This window comes from Rattus norvegicus, chromosome 4 (assembly GCF_036323735.1).
Source record: "Rattus norvegicus strain BN/NHsdMcwi chromosome 4, GRCr8, whole genome shotgun sequence".
NCBI classification, from domain to species: domain Eukaryota; kingdom Metazoa; phylum Chordata; class Mammalia; order Rodentia; family Muridae; genus Rattus; species Rattus norvegicus.
This window is the reverse complement of record NC_086022.1, coordinates 58,799,601-58,804,960: the sequence shown is the minus strand read 5'-3', so window position 1 is coordinate 58,804,960 and position 5,360 is coordinate 58,799,601. Positions and strand designations below refer to the sequence as shown.

General features: G+C 47.3%; 1 pseudogene; it reads right to left on the bottom strand.

The window, feature by feature from the left end:
- Nucleotides 1-3,959: 3,959 nt before the first annotated feature.
- On the bottom strand, nt 3,960-4,111 carry LOC120102707 (small nucleolar RNA SNORA17; annotated as a pseudogene).
- Nucleotides 4,112-5,360: the final 1,249 nt, after the last annotated feature.

The following is a 5,360-nucleotide window of genomic DNA, read 5'->3' as shown; positions in this document are numbered from 1 at the left end:
GATGGGAGGCAGTAGAGTGCTTGAAAGTGTTGCAGTTGTTGGATGGCCTCAAAATTAAATTAAATTAAATTAAATTAAATTAAATTAAAATGAACTTTTCATTGGTGGGAGTTCAGAGCATATGTGTGAAGGTCGGAGTACAATGTACAGCAATGGCTTCTTTCTCCCAGTATGTAGGGCCCAGAGATGAAGCTCAGATCCTTAGGCTTGGCAGCAAGACTCTTTTATTATTCATTAAGGCATCTTGCCAGCTTGGGTCTTGAACTTCTGATCCTCCTGCCTCTGACTCCCAAACGCTACCCTTATAGGTATTTACTGCAGTGCCAGAGTGCTTGTGTTGAAAGTTAAACCATTCCGTGCTTTTATTTTATTTTCTAGAATCTATTATTATTTTTATTAGCATGGGTGGGGTGTGTGTCATGTTGCTGGTGGAGATCAAAGGACAGCTCTGTGGAGTTGGTTCTCTCCTTTCACCTTATGTGGGTTCTGGAGTTCAAACTCAGGTGGTCGAACTGAGCAGTCTTATGCCAGGTGTTTCCTTTATAAGTTGCTATTTCTTGTATTGTGTTAACAAAGGTCTCTCTCAGGCTGGAGAGATGGCTCAGAGGTTAAGAGCACTGGCTGCTCTTCCAGAGGTCCTGAGTTCAACTCCCAGCATACATGTAGACAGAACACTTTATACATAGTTAATAAGTAAATCTTAAGACAAACAAAAAAAAAAGGTCTCTGTCATTTTCCAGAAGATATGTCTCAGAGCGCCTGTCCATGGTCACACAGTTGATAGTGGAGGGAACTGTGGGGTCTGGCCAGACCTTGTGTCTACCAAGTTCAGGACATTCCATGAAGGAGAGACTCTCTAAGATCTCGTTCAAGGACTCTGGGAAGTCTGTAGATCCCTTTTACTGCGGCACTCTGTTCCATCCCACGTGATCTACCCCACAGCTTCTTGACATGCTGAATTAATGGGAACTATATTTACAAACCACATAGGCTCCTCTAGGGAAAGGGGCAGCTCAGGGTAGTCGCTGAATTTTTGCATCCAGTTGTCGTAGCAACTGGGTGGAGGGAATTAAAGAGCTTCGACAACACTCATCTTTGCAATAACACTGTCTTCGTCATAACTCTATTGTAGTGAAGAGACACCATGCCCAAGGTAATTTATGAAGAAAAGGACTTAACTGGGAACTTGCTTATACTTTCAGAGGTTTAGACCACTATCCTCATGGTGGGGGAGCATGGTGGCATGCAGGCGGACATGGTGTTGGAACAGAGGTTGAGAGCTTTGCATCTTGATCCACAGACACAGACAGAAATGCTGGGTCTGGCGTAGGCTGTTTTTTTGTTAGTGGTTTTTGTTGTTTGTTTTGTTTTGTTAAATATTTATTTATTTTTCGTGTTTGAGTGTTCTATCTGTTATGTATAGTTCTCCGGCATGCCAGGAGAGGGCATCAGATCCCAGTATAGATGTGAGCCACCGTGTGGTTGCTGGAAATTTGAAGTCAGGACCGCTTGAAGAACAGGTTAGTACTCTTAACCCCTGAGCCGTGGTGTGTGCTATTTGAAATCTCAAAGTCCAACCCCACAACACACTTCCTCCAACAAGAGCATGCCACCTAAGTCTTCTAATCTTTCTCAAATAGTGCCACTCCCTGATAACTAAGCATTCAAACCTATGAGCCTGTGAGGGCCATTCATATTCAAACTACCACAAATACTATCCTTTATTTGGATTCCACCCCAGCCCCCCCCCCCACACCATTGCCCATCTCTCTAAGCAATCAACCCTGTACTTGGAAAACATTAAAACTCTTCACCAAGTGGGGTGCGGTTGTGCACATCTGTGAAACCAGCATCCACGAGGTGGGGCTAGGAGGATTGCTCTATGTTACGGGCCAGCCTGGGCTACAGTAGTAAATGCCAAGCCAGCCCAAGCTTCATGTCGAGACCGGTTGCATACCAAGACCCTCTCTGAAGCAGAACAGACAGTCTAGCATACGCCCCTTTCCTTCTGCCTTCCAGCCTATGGTTAGATTGCACTCCTTGGCTCGTGGATGGTGAGGAACAAACCTGTGCTATGGAGAGCCACTGAGAGTTGGGTTTTATTGGTCTCAGGACTGCACAACCCAAGGTATGCGTCAAAGGCACCGGTCAGCTCCCTGCGCTGTGCTGAGTGAAGGCGGGGAAAATGGGGCTGTTTAAGGAGCCCTGTGTGGTAGAGGGAGAATGGGCTTTTGTAAACTTCTAAGCTACAGTTAAACGTCGGTTCTGTCGCTATGCGCATGGGTTTTAGCAAAATTTTTTTTTTTAAAGATTCATTTATTCTATAAGTACACTTGTAGTTGTTTTCAGACACACCAGAAGAGGGCATCAGATCCCATTACAGATGGTTGTGAGCCACCATGTGGTTGCTGGGATTGGAACTCAGGACCTCTGGAAGAGCAGTCAGTGCTCTTAACCACTGAGCTATCTCTCCAGCCCCTTAGCAAAAGTTTTTGTTTATGTTTTGAGACAGTCTTACCCTAGCCCAGGCTGGCCTTAAACTCCTGAACTCTTCCTGACTCAGTCTCCAAGTTTTGGGATTCAAGTGTGAACCACCATGCTAAGCTGATTTTTTAAAAAAATCTTTTTATTGGTTCTTTGTGAATTTTACATCATGCACCCCAATCCCACTCATCTCCCCCTCCCCCTTGTACCTCCCCATCCACCCTTGTAACCTCCCCTAGACAGGAAAAAAAAAAAAAAAAACCAAACAAATCTTGTTGTGGAAGCTGTAGTGTGTCACAGTGTATCCCTTTTGTCCACATTTCTTTGCTGGCAAAGAAGTTCATTTCATTGCAATGACTCATTGGTCTGGTTCAAGGCCTCTGGCTTCTGCTACACTATCAATACTGGGTCCTCACTGGGACTCCTCTCAGATATCCTGTTGTTGCCCTGTGCCACGGAGATCCTGTAGTTTTGGATCTGTAGGACTGGCCCCTCATGCACTCCAGCAGTTCATCCATTGGGTAGTTGTTGGGGTGGGGCCAACACAAAGCCCTGGATCTGGGACTGAGAGGGTCTGAGCTGGGCAGCCCACTGGCTCCCCTACTCTCGTGCTCTCAGGACTCGATTGCTGGCACCCCTCTCTTCCTGAACAGGCAAGGTGCAGGGCCCCGTCTCCTGAGTGTTGTAGCTGGTGAGACACGACTTGTTTTCCCACTCTCATGATCCTGGGGCTAGTTCTCCTTGCCATAGAGGAAGAGGGACGAGGGAGGTGAGGAAGGCATCCCTCCCTCATCCCAGCAGGCAAGAGGCAGGACCAGCTCCCTATGCTCACACTCTTGGGATCCTCCCCACTACAACCCCCATCAGGGTCAGCTCTACTGTGCTGCTCAGGTGAGGTACAGGGCCTGTTCTTCTGAGTGTTGCAGCTTGTGAGGGGTAGAGACAGATCTCCTGCGCTCAGGACTCCGGGCCAGGTCTCTTGCATGCCACAGGTGGTGAGGAACAAGGAGGTCCACCCTCCTTCTATCTCTCCTCATCCACGCCATCATACAGGAGACAAGTGGTAGCACCAGCTCGTCCATGCTCACCCTGAAACTCCTGCAATGTGCAGGACCTCTGTCCTTAGTACTGTAGCTGGCTAGGACTGGGGCCAGCTCTCCCACAATGCCCAGGGGAGGAGTGGGGCCAGTTCTGCACAGCCCTCAGATATCAATGTGTCCCCAGGACAGCAGCCCAGACCAGGAACAACTGCCTGGCCTTTGGTGGTAACAAACCCATGTTGCTGAGGGCCATGGACCCAATGAATGCTGTGTCCCACTCTTGCATTATGGCACCAGATGGGGGTCATCTTGGGCATGGTCTGTCTCCCAGGCCTGTCTGGCACAGGGCTGGTGGCCATCACAGGCTAGCTCCCTCTACAGGACCCTGGGGCTGGACTGGTGGTTGTCTCAGGCTCACTTTTTTTTTTTTCCAGGAATGTTAGGCTACTGATCTACTATCTACAGATAGCATCAGAATGTTAGATACACTCATAGGTGAGAACAGAGTGTAACCTCTCTCCTCCTTCTGCCACCTACTGACGGGATTGTGACACAGCAGCCACATCTGCAGCTCCTCTAGAGGCCGGGGCTAAGCTGCTTTCAAAAGCTGTCATAACATCTCTCTGAACGGCAAAGATCGAATGAGCAAACTGACACTGTGAAAGAGGCACCGCTGCTGGAACTGGGCACTCAGGAGCAATGTACACAGGAACTTCCTGTATGACTCTGGGAAGCGGCCTGGCACTCTTCTAAGATCAACCATTCTTTACCACTTCCCTCATCGATTCCTCTCTGGTCTAAGAGAAATGGTCACTTCATTTGTACAAGAATCTATATTTGAGTGAATAGAGTGGCTCTATTCATAACTCTGTCACACTGGAAGCAAACCAGTTTTCCTGGTGATGAGGGAATGGGTAACCAGTGGTACCCATCTATACACTGGATGCTACTCAACAAGAATGAGCAGGTGCATCAGAAAGTGTGAGTACACACACACACACACACACACACACACACACAGGGTGGGGGTGGGGGGGACCCATCCCAGCACTCAGGAGGCAGAGGCAGGTGGATCTCTGTGACTTTGAGACTAGCCTGGTTTATATAACTATAGAATGAGTTCCAGGACATCCAGGACCACATAGAGAGACCTTGTCTCAAAAAAGCAAACAAACAATAACAAAAACCTTTCCCTGGCTGGGTCTGGTGGCTCAGACATGTAACTCCAACAGTTGGGAGACCCAGGCAAGAAACTGCCTTACCTCCTGGGATTTGAAATGAAACCATGTTTGTTTTTAAGATTTTATTTATTTATTTATTATATATAACTACACTGTAGCTGTCTTCAGACACACCAGAAGAGGGTATCGGATCCCATTATAGATGGTTGTGAACCACCATGTGGTTGTTGGGATTTGAACTCAGGACCTCTGGAAGAGCAGCTAGTGCTCTTAACCGCTGAGCCATCTCTCCGGCCCCTAAAGAAATACTTATTTTTTATTTATATGAGTATATTGTAGCTGTCTTCAGACACACCAGAGGAGGGCATCAGATCTCATTACAGATGGTTGTGAGCCACCATGTGATTGCTGGGATTTGAACTCAGGACCTCTGGAAGAGCAGGCAGTGCTTTTAACCACTGAGCCATCTTTCCAGCCCAGGTTTTTTTTTTTTTTCTATTGTTTGTTGTGGTTTTTTAATCCTTTCTCAGTTTCTTCATCTATAAAATTAATATGCCTTCATTATAGCTGCTGGGTGGGATGGATTTATATGAAAGGGCACTATGTCCACGTTGGATTCTGGGTGAACAGTCAGCCACCTCCCTGAATTCCCGCT